We start from the raw sequence: 13,484 nt of genomic DNA on the forward strand, positions 1-13,484 counted from the left end.
ATCATCTTGACCAGGCTGATCTTGAACTCCTGACCTTGTGATCCACCCACCTCAGCCTCCCAAAGTGCTGGGATTACAGGCATGAACCACCATGCCCAACCAATTTTTTTAAACAGGGTCTCACTCTGTCACCCAGGCTGAGTGCAGTAGTGCAATCACGGTTCACTGCAACCTTGACATCCTGGGCTCAAGTGATCCTCCTGCCTCAGCCTCCCAAACAGCTGGGACTACAGGTATGAACAACCATACTGACTAATTTTTAAATTTTTTTTTGTAGAGTCTGGGTCTCATATGTTGTCCAGGCTGGTGTCAAACTTTGGGCTCAAGCAATCCTCCAGCCTCAGCCTCCGAAAGTGCTAGGATTACAGTAATCATTTTAAATCTATAAAAGGATGTGATAATAGAATTATCAAGATTTGATATAACAAATGACTGTTAGTAGTTTCACACTTAAATGTCACATCCTCCACATGGCATTCAGTGTTAGGTACCATCCCTCCTGTAGCCTCCAGAACATTCTATATATTCTTCTCATGTAACACAGATCAGTTGTCTGCCATGTATTGGGTGAACTGTGTCCCTGTTGCTCCTCAAGGGTGAGGTTTATGGCTAAGGCATCTTTATATACCTCTCGTTAGGAAGCCCAGGGCTTGGCACGAAGTTCAGTAAGGGTCTGCGTGTAATTAACAAGAGCAAGCTCATGTAATAAACAAAAACAAGGGTCCTAAAGCCCCACTCTGTGGGTTCAATCCCAGTTCTGTCCTTCATTGCCAAATGATCTTAGGCAAGACACTTGACCTCTTCCTTCCTTGGAGTCCAGGCCTGTAAAATGGGGGTAATTAATAATAGCACCTATAACATCAAGTTGCGAGGATGAAATAAGTCAACATGCTTAAAGTGCTTAGAATGGTAGCTGCTGTGGGGTGAGAGCCGTACAGTTGTTAGCTGTTATTTATTGTACCAGCATCTAGGCCAGGGCCTTTTTCCAGATGTGGCCCCCATAAAATTTGTAAAGCTGACCTAGAAGACTAGATTCCTATCCTATCCTCTCCCCATGCTTACACATACTTCACAGGCTTATGAATATGAAATTCTACCATTTCGGATTTTGGGGGGTTGGGGGGGTTGTTTTTTCAGATGGGGTGTGTTGCTCTATCACCCAGGCTGCAGTGCAGAGGTGAGATCATGGTTCGCTGTAGCCTTCACCTCCCGAGCTCAAGCGATCTTCCCACCTCACCCACCTGTGTAGCTGAGACTATGGGCATGCCTGGCTAATTTTTTATTTTTGGTAGAGATAGGGTCTCACTACATTGCCCAGGCTAGTCTCAAATTCCTGGACTCAAGAAACCCTCCTGCCTCAGCCTCCCAAAGTGCTGAGATTACAGGCATGAGTCACTGTGCCCGGCCTGAAATTCCCCCATTCCTAATTCATTCTTTGGAGTTAAGATGCTGTGCTTATTAAAATGCAAGTGCTGTCATTTTCAACTATTTGTTGAATACTTCCTGAATAAACGACTTTGTGCAGGAATACTATGTGGCCTTAAAAAAATGAGGATGCTCTCCAAAGTATATTAAATGAAAAAAGAAAAATAGAAAACCATGCCTGTAGTATGCTACCATTTACAGAGTACACAAAAGCTAGGGAGAGCATACGTATAAGAAGAGAGGACTTACCTGTGTAACCACAGACCATCTGTGGAAGGAGACTCAGGGAACTGTCTCAGTGGGACTCTCCAAGGAGGGGATTTTGGTGGTGAAGACTGGGACAGGAGGGAGACTTTCTTTCATTGTACACCTTATATGCTTTTTAAAGTAAATATACTTTTGCTTTGTTTTGTATTTTTTGTAGAGATGGAGTTTTCCCATGTTGTGCAGGCTGGTCTCGAACTCCTGGGCTCAAGTAATCCACCCACCTCAGCTCCCAAAGTGTTGGGATTATAGGTATGAGCCACCATGCCTGGACTCAAAGTAAATATCCCAGCACCTTGGGAAGCTGAGACGAGTGGATCACTTGAGGTCACGAGTTTGAGACCAGTCTGGCCAACATGGTGAAACCCCGTCTGTACTAAAGATACAAAAATTAGTCAGGTGTGGTGGTGTGCACCTGTAATCCCAGCTGCTTGGGAGGCTGAGGCAGGAGAATCACTTGAACCCTGGAGGTGGAGGTTGTAGTGGGCCGAGATCATGTCACTGTACTTCAGCCTGGGTGAGAGACTCTGTCTCAAAAAGTAAAAGTAAATATATGTTTTTTATTGTAATAAAACATATAATGTAAATGTTACCATTTTAACTACTTTATTCAATTAAGTGACATCAAGCCAAAAAGTTGTGCAAACACCACCATTATTTACAAAACTTTTTTTATCATCCCAAACAGAAACTCTGTATCCATTAACAATACTTCCCCATTCCCTCCTCCCCACAGCCCTTGGTAAGCTCTATCCTACTTTCCATTTCTATCGATTTGACTACTCTAGGTATCTCACACAAGTGAAACCATACAATATTTGTCCTTTTGTGGGGGCTTATTTCACATAACATAATGTCTTCAAAGTTCATCCATATTATAGCAGGTGTCGGAACTTTATTCCTTTTTATGGCTGAATAATGTATCAACCACACTGTGTTTCTGCATTCTTCTGCTGATGGACTCTTGGGTTGCTTCTGTCTTTGGGCTGCAAGTATTATCGCGAATAATGTGTTTGTGAGCATTGATACAAGTGTGCTTTTTTGAGTCCTTGTTTTCATTTGTTTTGGGCATATAGGTAGGAGTGGAATTGCTGGATCGTATGGTAATTCTGTTTAATTTTTGAAGACTCATCTTGTTTTCTACAGCATCATTTTACAGCTCCACTAGCAATGCACAAGGATTGGATTCCAAGTTCTCCACATCCTCATGTATGTGCTTTTATATTTTCGCATGTGGCATATCAAAGCATTACCTATTCAAATAAGAAATTAAATAAAACATTTTAAAAGGCTGTCTGCTAAAGAGGTTAGGTGGATGAGTGGAAGGAAAAAAGACAGCAATGATAAAAAGCAGCTCTGCTGTTCAGAAGGAGCGCGTAGCTGGGAGTCAAGAGAGCTGACTTAGCCTTGACTCTGCATTGATTGGCTGCATTATTACATTCCTCTCTGAGACTCGGTTTCCCCAGAGGTCAAAGGAAAGGGTTAGATCAGGTGCTCCTGAGTTTCCTTCCTGCTCCATCAACTAAGGACCCCACATTGATAGGTCAGAAGGGAAGCATGGACAACGCCCCCTCCAAGTGGGTGCATACTCTTGTCTGGCATCACCCACCTCCCTTCCTCACCAGCTTCTAGTTGGCTTAGGCAAAGCAGGAGACAGGGGTGGGAGGTGAGAGGGGTTGAGTGCCCAGCTCCCTCCTTACTGTGCTGCCTCCGGTGGCTCCAGCCAGGTATCCTCTCATTGGGTTGCTGAGTCAGTTTCCTTATTCCTTTAGACCTGGGGATGGTATATTCATTTGCCTGGGCTGCCCTAACAAAGTACTACGAACTGAGCAGCTTAAACAACAGAAAAGTCTTTTCTCACAGTCCTAGAGGCTACAAGTCCAAGATCAAGGTGTTGGCAGAGTTGGTTCCCTCTGAGGCTGTGAGTGAATTTGTTCCACGCCTCTCCTGGCTTCTGGTGGTTTGCTGGCCGTCCTTGGCATTGCTTGGCATTAGAAGACCATCCCAATCTCTGTCTTCATCTTCACGTGGTAGCCTTCCTGTGAGGGTGCCTCCATGTCCAAATTTTTCCTTTTTTTAAGGACACCAGTCATACTGGATAATACATTCAGTTAGGACACCCTATCTTGATTTTCTCTGCAAAGCCCCTATCTCTAAACAAGCTCACAGTCTGTAGATAAAGAAACTGTGGTATGTATATAGGATGGAATACTACTATAGCCATGAAAAGGAATGAATTAATGGCACTTGCAGCAACCTAGATGAGATTGGAGACTATTATTCTGAGTGAAGTAACTCAGGAATGGAAAACCAAGCATCGAATATGCTCACTCATAAGTGGCAGCTAAGCTATGAGGATGCACAGGCATATGAATGACACAGTGGACTCTAGGGACTCAGGGTCAAAGGATGGGAAGGGGGTGAGGGTAAAAGACTACAAATTGGGCACAGCGTATGCTGCTCGGGTGATGGGTGCACCAAAATCTCACAAATCACTACTAAAGAACTTACTCATGTAACCAAACACCACTTGTTCCCCAATAACCTATGGAAATAAAAATTTTAAAAAAAATTTTAAATGCGGTATTTGACTGATTGGTATCTATGCATACACAACATACTGCTTGTTTCTTTTTCTTTTCTCCAATAAAAAGAAATTTACTTAAAAAAACAAACAAGCTCACATTCTGAGATACTGAGTCGCCCCAAAACAGGTGGTCCCAGCTTCCAGTTGCCTGTTCATCCTATTTGGGGTCCCAAATTCTACTCTCCATTTCAGACTTCTCAGCTCTTCGTTGCTCTGGCACAGCAGGCTTGTCATTGTTAGCACACCTCAGGTCACAACTTCCCGTCAATTTCATTTCACAGTCACAGGTGAGCATGCCTTCTGCAGGTGAGCACGCTTTCTGTAGGTGACCACACCTAATGCAGGTGAGTATAGCTTCCGTAAGTGAGCACGCCTTTTCTGTGTTCTGCAGGGATCCATCAAGCCTCAGCACCTCGACCAGTTCACTTTTGTTGATGGATTTGTTATTTAAGACCTAGTCAACCAACTGGGAGGGTCCAAAAGACATATTTTTTCCAGTAATGTGAGAAATAAATCTGTGAGGGGAGCCCCTGCATCCTTAAGAAGCTCTGTGAGGCCAGGCATGGTGGCTCACATCTGTAACTCCAACACTTTAGGAGGCTGAGGCTGGCAGATCACTTGAACCCAGGATTGGAGACCAGCCTGGGCAACATGGCAAAACCCATGTCTACAAAAAATACGAAAATTCTGGGTGTGGTGGTTCACACACTTGTAGTCCTTGCTACTCAGGAGACTGAGGCGGGAGGATCACTTGAGCCTGGGAGGTTGAGGCTGCAGGGAGCCATGATATATATTGCCACTGCACTCCGCCTGTCTCAAAAACGAAAAGAAAAAAAAAAAGCAGCAACTCTGTAATTTCTCTGCAGGCCAGAACTTACAGTGGGAGCTGCAGTCACTGAATTAGGAAACCTAAATGCAATGGGAGTAATTGGATCCCAGGGTGGCAGGGCTAAGTGGTGACACACAACCACCAAGGACAAGGTGGGCATAGTTACTGCTGCTGAAAGAAAAGAGAATCTCGGGACCCCAAACTCACTACACTGGAGGGAAGTTAAGTTTGGGAATTGAGTCATGCAAGAAACTGCCTTTTTTATTCCCAAATAGAGAGCTGTAATTTCACAGGCTTGCTTTATCTTATGCAAAATGGGGAGTTACTGAACAGGAGAAAATGCATCGTTGACTTCTCCCCATTCCCTCTTTCCACATAAAAAATGTATTATAGATCCACTGAGTGCTAATCAGAGCCTCGCAAAAATGTAACCACTTGGCTTCATTGCCTACCCTCTCTCCTTTTTATTTCCTTTCCTCTCCTGCTTGCTCTTTCCTTTTTAAAATCAAAGTTCCTAAAACCTCTTTACAACAAGCACTGGTCTCAGATCCTACTGTGACTTGTGTTTCTTTTTCCCAGTCATGTTCTTGACCTTGGCTAAATAAATCTCTAATCAATTGCCAAAAAAAAAAAAAAAAAAAAAAAAGGTGTGCTGATCTTTGTTTCTTGGTGTCTTCCTCTGGAGAGTTCCACGGTGTCGGCACAGCCCCGATTACCTCTGTGTTACCTCTGGCTTGCACCTGGGAGCTGAGGTGGGTAGACAGAAAGGGTAGGGAGCGGGAGGGGGTCTCGTGACACATCCACTTCTGCTTTAGAATTCTGTTTCTCCTGGAGCTGGCCCCTTAAGGAAGATGTGATGCTAAAGTGTGCCCAGGTTGACAAAGAAACTAGGAATTGCATTCCTCAGGATCCCGTGAAGGGGCCACATGGGAGGTTTAGCATCAAGGAGGCTTGGAGGGAAGGTGATACATTTTCAAATACCCAAGAAGCTAACATGGGCAGAGTAATGAAGCCAAGCTGTTTCCACAGAGAGACTCATAATGCAGCTCATTATACGTTGGACATTTCTGAGAATTTCTTTTCCAGAGACAGAGTCTCGTTTTGTCAGGCTGGAGTGCAGTGGTGTGATCACAGCTTACTGCAGCCCTGAACTCCTGGGTTCTAGTAATCCTCCCACCTCAGCCTCCCGTGTAGCTGGGACTACTCGGTGTGTGCCACCTTGCCCAGTTAATTTTTTTTTTTTTTTTGTATTTTTTTGTAGAGACAGGGTCTTGCTCTATTGTCTAGGCTTGTCTCAACCTGGGAACTGCATTGAAATGTAATGGCCTTTGTGTGAGATGCGAGCCACCCATACACAGGAAGTATTCAAACGGGCAGGACGGTGATTGTCGCCTCAGGCAGAAGCCTGGCCTGGTGATCTCTCTAGCTCCTTCCTACTTGGAAATGCCATGAGTGTGGAAATGGAACTTGGAGTTTCCTTTAGTCTTTTGTGTCCCCTGAGGACATGATGTTCAGATCCACAAAGCTGCATATTGCTTTCAGCCATAGGAGTTCATACCAAAGTAGAACAACTCAAACCTTCCTAAGCAGGGGCTCCAGAGGTTGGCTTCCCACTCACATAGGTAGTTACTAAAGCTGAGTCAAGCCTGAGCCAGTGTCTGATGCTGGTCACACCCAGGAATGGCTCCAGGGGGCTATAAAGAGCACACTCCTTGGAAAATGGAATAGACTCCATTTATCAGCTTTGATCTGAACCCAGGACAGAACGGGCCAGAGCCGGTTCCTCTGCTCCTTGAGACCTGGGCTTACTGCATACAGGTGTGGCCTCTTCGAATTTCAGAATCATTTGAAGACTTCTCAGCTCTTCGTTGCTGTGGCAAAGCAGGCTTGTCATTGTTAGCACACCTCAGGTCACACCTCCCCATCAATTTCATTTACTAGTGTGGGCTAGGCAGGTGGAGATGAAAGTGGGAGGAGTTTTTCACAAATACTGACAACAAAAAGATATAGCAGAGTTTATCAGTAGATTGAAAACAATCACAACTCATGTAACACACAGCATTTCAAAATCAGAAGCTTACACCTGGCCAGGCGTGGTGGCTCATGTGTGTAATCCCAGCACTTTGGGAGGCCAAGGTGGGCAGATTACTTGATGTCAGGAGTTCGAGACCAGCCTGGCCAACATAGTGAAACCTGGTTGCTACTAAAAATACAAAAATTAGCGGGTGCAGTGGCTGGCACCTGTAACCCCAGCTACTCAGGAGGCTGAAGCAGGAGAATTGCTTGAACTTGGGATGTGGAGGTGTGGAGGTTGCAGTGAGCTGAGATTGTGCCACTGCACTCCAGTATGGGTGACAGAGCAAGACTGTCTCAAAAAAAAAATAAAAATAAAGTAAAAAATGAAAAAATAAAAAGCTTATGCCTAAAGCCAGAGAATGGCAGAAAAGCAACAATAACATCAACAAAAATCAAAATGCATTTTCTGTGAGTGAATTGTTTGGCAAGGCTATTATATTTGGACCCTGGTGGGTCAAATCTTTCTTGTTTATTTTCCTAAGAGTAATTGACTGAATAAATAAATATTTGAATAAAAAACATGAAGTCCTGGTCCTCATGTGCGGGCAAACAGTGATCACTCTCCCCTGGCTTCCCTTGTTTGCTTCTGCATTTTCTGTCTCACTCATGTTGCTTGGAATCTTGAGGATACCACCGTATTACATAGCACGTATGATATGCTGTAACATTATTGACCAAACTGTACTCTCCAATCAGATTTCACTAATTTTCTCACTAATATCCTTTTTCTGTTCCAGGATCATAGTCCAGTATCATACTCAGGATTGCATGTAGTGAATATCAAGTTATCTACATGACACAGAGATGGTTAATGGTGCAAAACAAGAAAAAGAGGCGGCATTTCTCAATGCTTATTAGTCAAAACCAGATAATCTATTCTGTACTTTTCAATGGGGAGAAGTTATGTAGGCAGATCCTACAGGCTGGGATTGACAAAACAGGGTGAAGTAAGAGACTAGGGGTGCAGGGCAGTCCTCTCTGAGGAGGGAAGTGTTGAGCTGAGATCCGAGTGTAGGAGCCAGGTTTGAAACAATCTAGGGGCAGAGCATTCCAGGTGGAATAAGTAAGGTGGTATAGTAGCTCCTGCCAAATGAGCTATTCAAGATGTGAATATTGACTTATTGGAATAAATTTCTTCACCAAATATTTAAAGAGCACCCACTAGTGCCAGGAACTGTTGAAGGTGCTTGGATGACGTTAGGCTAGAATGTTTCTTGCAGGGGAAGCCAGGCCAAGGAAGTGTGGGAGGAGGGGCAAGCTGATGTTGAGCTAGGATGTGATGTGGAGCTGGGGAGCGATACTTAGTGAGACTTTTGAGTTCAACCAAAGTTGGAAGGGCCTGCAGAGCCATGTGAGTTCCACTGGGGATGGGCAGGAGTCAGGGGTGGATCCCTGAGTTTTGATTCTCAGATGAACGGAGAAGCCTAGCTTGAGGAGATCGATCTGGAACCTGGAGGTACGAGGTGCCTAGTTTTAGGCTGAGATAGGTGCAGGAGGCTCAGAACCCACCCCTTAACAGCTAGACTTGGAAAGATTTGGGGCAGAACATTTCAGGTGCATTCCAGGTGGAGGGAACTGTAAGTGCCAAGGCCAGGAGGTAAGATCAAATTTGATATGTTAGGATAATTTGCAGACACCAGAGTTCTGTAGGCCAGGTTAGGAGTTCAGATTTTATTCCATGTGTAATGGGAAGCCACTGGAGAATTTTATATATGGGACTGGCATGATCTTATTTTTTTAAATTAACTTATTTTCTTAAGACAGTCTCACTCTGTTGCCCAGGCTGGGGTGCAGTGACATGATCATGGCTTACTGCAGCCTTGACTTCCTGGGCACAAGCCATCCTCCCACCTCAGCCTCCCAAGTAGCTGGGACTACAGGTGAGCACCACCACACCCAGCTAATTATTTTGTAATTTTTGTAGAGATAGGGTTTAACCATGTTTTCCAGACTGGTCTCGAACTCCTGAGCTCAAGCAATTCACCCACCTTGGCCTCTTAAAGTGCTGGGATTACAGGTGTAAGTCATAGCCATTTTTTTATTAAAAAAAAGACTTGGCCATTTTTTATTAAAACATAGTTTAAATCACTTTTCTTGAAGCATAATTTACAAATAAAACACACTTATTTTAAATGTACAGTTTGGTGAGTTTTGACAAATATATGAAGCTATGTATCCACCACCACAATCAAAATACAGATAGAGCATTCTTATCACCCCAAAAAGTTCTTTACTATTGATTCTTCTATTACCACCCCAATCTCCAGCCTTAGGCAAGACATCTGCAGACCCTTCACCCAACTTCCTAGAGTTACCATCTTGCATAACTGTTGTACATTTGTCAAAACCAAGAAATTAACATTCCTACAGTATTACGAACCAAACTATCAGCTCTAATCAAATTTCACCAATGTTCTCACTAATGTCCGTTTTCTGCTTCCAGATCCATTCCAGGATCGCACCCAGGATTGTAATTATTAATTACATCTCCTTAATCTCTTCCAATCAGTGACAGTTTCTCAGACTTTCCTTATTTTTCACAAATGTGGAAGATTTGAGGCGTACTGGTCAGGTGTTTTATAGAATGTCCCTCGATTTGGGTTTATCTGCTGATTTCTTATGATTAGACAGAGTTTATAGATTTGGGGAAGAAAACCACAGAGATGACGTGCCCTTCCAATCTCATCATATCAGGGAGTATTTGATACCAAATTCTACTGCGCTGATGTTAACCTTGGTCACTTGGTTAAAATGGTGTCTGCCAGGCTCTCTCCTATGAAGTCACTATTTTTCCCTTTCCATATTCTACTTTTTGGACTTTTTTCAAGTTGTGAAGTTCAGCCCATCTAAAAAATGGGAGAAGAGTTAAGCTCTACCTCTGGAGTGAGGGGAATTATACATACACTATTTGGCCTATTTATTCATAGAGAAAACTTTTTTATTTTTTTAAGGCATTATCTCACTCTGTCACCCAGACTGGAGTGCAGTGGTGTGATCTCAGCTCACTGTAACCTATGCCTCCCAGGCTTGAGCAGTCCTCCTGCTTTAGCCTCCTGCGTAGCTGAGACCACAGGCATGTGCCACCACACTCAGCTACTTTTTATATTTTTTTGTAGACACAGAATCTTGCCATGTTACCCAGGCTGGTCTTGAACTCCTGAGCTTAAGCAATCTGCCCACCTCAGCCTCCCAAAGTGCTGGGATTACAGGCATGGGCCACACTGCACTTGGCTGAGAAAGCTTTTTTTCTTCTTTTTTTTTCTCAATAGGGGAAATAACAGCAAATTTGTATTTTGCTGGAAGTGATCCGAAAGGGAACAAAATACTTCTGAGGATTTCTTTGGTTTCTTCAGTAAGTGTCGAAAAATGTTTTCACACTGAAAAATGTTTTAATGACTTTTCTCATTAAAAATAAACCTTAATATTATACTTTATTTAGCTCAATATATGCAAAATATTATGATTTCAAAATATGATCAATATAAAAGATATCAGACATCTGCAATTCTTATTTTATGTGCATTCTTGCAGATCCGCCTTGTATTTTACACTTACAGCTTATTATTATTATTTTTTTTAACCAGGAACACATGCACTTTATTGAATGTCACTATAGAAAAGTGTGAGAGGATAAATGGTTGATACAGGACTCGGCTCCGGGGGCAATGCAAGGAATGGAAGGTGGAGTATGTGGGAAACAGGTCACAGGCAGAGCTCCTGGCCTGGATGATTTCTCTTGATCTATTTATTGATAGACTTGCAAGATGAGTTCTGGAATAATGATAAGCAGAATGGTCGTGATGATGCCTAAAATCAGGGACCAGATGTTCAGGCACTTAGCAGTGGAGGCATAGGCCTGGGCCCCAGTCAGGTCACCAACCATCTTCATGTCCCTAGACTTCACAGAGTAGGTGAATGCTATGAAGCCCAGGCAGCAGGAGTTCATGAAGAGGGGGTTGGACAGGGACCAGATGACAAGGTCAGGCATGGAGGTCTCGCTGCGGATGTGGATCACGGTGGATGTCGGGGGGTCAGGGTGATGGGGCACTCCCAGCACAGCCACCTCATGCTCCTCCTTCAGTATCTCATAGTTTGTGGGGAGAGCCACTGTTGGCAGGAGTGAAGAAGATTTGGACAGTGTGGTTCATGGTGTCCAGGGAAGACCAGCTGTGGTCAGCTTGCTGGGATGGTTCTACCACTTACAGCTTATTTCAGTGAACCAGCCATATTTCAAGTTCTCAATGGCCACAGGACTCAGGCTACCATATTGGAGAGCACAGCTCTAGACCTTTTGAAACCAATGCAGGGCAGGCTGGGGCCTTGGTGATGGTGTACTTCATTCTCCAGTCTCCAGTCTCTCATCTCTACCGTCTTTGCTGTGTTTCTGTGACTGTGATTTCTGAAAGTTCATGTTGAGGAAGCATCTTGTAGCGACATTTTGGGTTTTTCTTTTATTAGTTAAAATGATTTTTTTTTTTACTTTATTCTTTCTCTATTTTATTTATTTTTAAATTTTTAAATTTTTGTGAATGCATAGTAGATGTATACATTTACAGGGTACATGAGATGTTGAAGTAAGCACGCTTGTGAAACAAGCACATCCGGGAGAATGGGGTATCCATCCCCTCCAGCATTTCTCCTTTGAATTACAAACTATCTAGTTACATTCTAAGTTATCTCAAAATGCGCAATTATTATTGACTATAGTCACCCTGTTGTGCTATCAAATAATAGGTCTTAATCATTCTTTCTGTTTTTTGGGTACACATTCACCATCCTCCACCTCCCCCTGATATCTAAATTCTGAAGTGCCAGTTTTGGATACTGTTAGAACTGAGTGCCAGCCACCTAAGCACCTGGAACTGTGACAATAATTCTTCTCCCTTTCCCAGCACAGTGATTTCACAGTCATGTTTTCTTTCTGTGTTTTCTTTGTAGTGCCTTTCATGCTACGCCCTGACCTTCTTCCATGCTTGCCTTTAAAATTTTAAAAATTAAACTTCTCATTTTGTGATCATTGTAAATTCACATGCAGTTCTAAGAAATAATATAGAGAGACCTCATGTGTCTTTACCCTTTTTCCTCTAATGGTAACATCTTGTGAAATAAGTTATTCTCTTTTAAAAATAAAGCTATTTGGCTGCTCTGTGAAGGCAAAGTGGGAGCAGAGAGACTGCTGGGAGGCAACTGTGATTGGGCAGAGATTTGGACCAGGAGAGACTGGCAGAAGATGCTGAACCATGCTGCCATTCTGGGGCAGGTAGAGGTGAGCTGTATCCACAGGACCCTCACAGGAAACATTGATGTTCAACTCCAACAAGAACCTCCTTCATCAAGGCCAAGTCAAAAGCACAGTCTGTGTATCGGTCAGTTTCCAGCAGGGAAGAGAGGGTACAGTGTTTACAGTTTACAGGGGAGGAAAAGCAATTTTTTCTTTATCCTTCCTAGTTCTTAGCTGGGACCCCTGCTAACATTTGCAACAGAAGACAGATTAACAAGAGAAAAACAAGATTGTATTAACATGTATCTATCATATATGCATGGGAGATAACCAGGGAATGAGTAATTCCCAAAGACCTGATTTGGAATTTCAGCTTATACAGTATCTTTGACGAAACATAATAAATTTTTAGAGAAGTGACAAGACAAAAAGGACCTTGAGTCTCTAAGGAACCTCAAATTGTAGGAAGGCAAATATACGCGAAACTAATGGTAGATAAAGTCAGGTTAGTAAAATTTGTTAGGTAGATTCCTCTGGTCTAATAAGGCCCTGAAGACATCTTCATTGATTGACCTTTGTCCTTCCCAGAAGGGAGGGGAGGAGGGACACCTATATCCTGCTTTAGGCAAATGGAGGCAAACAGAAAGGTTTTCTTATATTTGCTTTTTCTCAACTGCTTTCAGCTTAAAATAATCCTTGTGCCAAAGTGGTATATTTGGTGTGGAAGAGCCTGCTACCTTTCAACAGAACCAGAGTTTAATGAGGGGACAATTTACAGAGGTGTGGGCAGGATTAGGGACACCCAGGAGAGACGATGAAGCACCCAGACTAGCACAGTGGGAACTGTCGCCATCCCTGGGCCTGGAGGAAGGAGACAGAGAGAGGTGCCATTACAGGGCCCAGGGAAAGTTGGAGTTAAGGTTGAGGAAATGCCCAATAAGAGCAATGGTGGTGGGTAGATGAATATAACCAGTGCCAAAATTACACCCAGCAGCAGGAAAGGAATCCGTTTGCTGTCCTTTCTCCCCTCGCATCACCTGATCACCTGGCAGTGCAAGGGAATGGGGCCAAAAAGTCTGCCA

The 13,484-nt window shown here is 43.4% G+C and overlaps 1 pseudogene; it reads right to left on the minus strand.

The window, feature by feature from the left end:
• Positions 1–10,926: 10,926 nt before the first annotated feature.
• On the minus strand, positions 10,927–11,329 carry LOC101051056 (interferon-induced transmembrane protein 3 pseudogene; annotated as a pseudogene).
• Between the last annotated feature and the right edge of the window lie 2,155 nt (positions 11,330–13,484).

Source organism: Saimiri boliviensis, chromosome 1 (assembly GCF_048565385.1).
Source record: "Saimiri boliviensis isolate mSaiBol1 chromosome 1, mSaiBol1.pri, whole genome shotgun sequence".
NCBI classification, from domain to species: Eukaryota; Metazoa; Chordata; class Mammalia; order Primates; family Cebidae; genus Saimiri; species Saimiri boliviensis.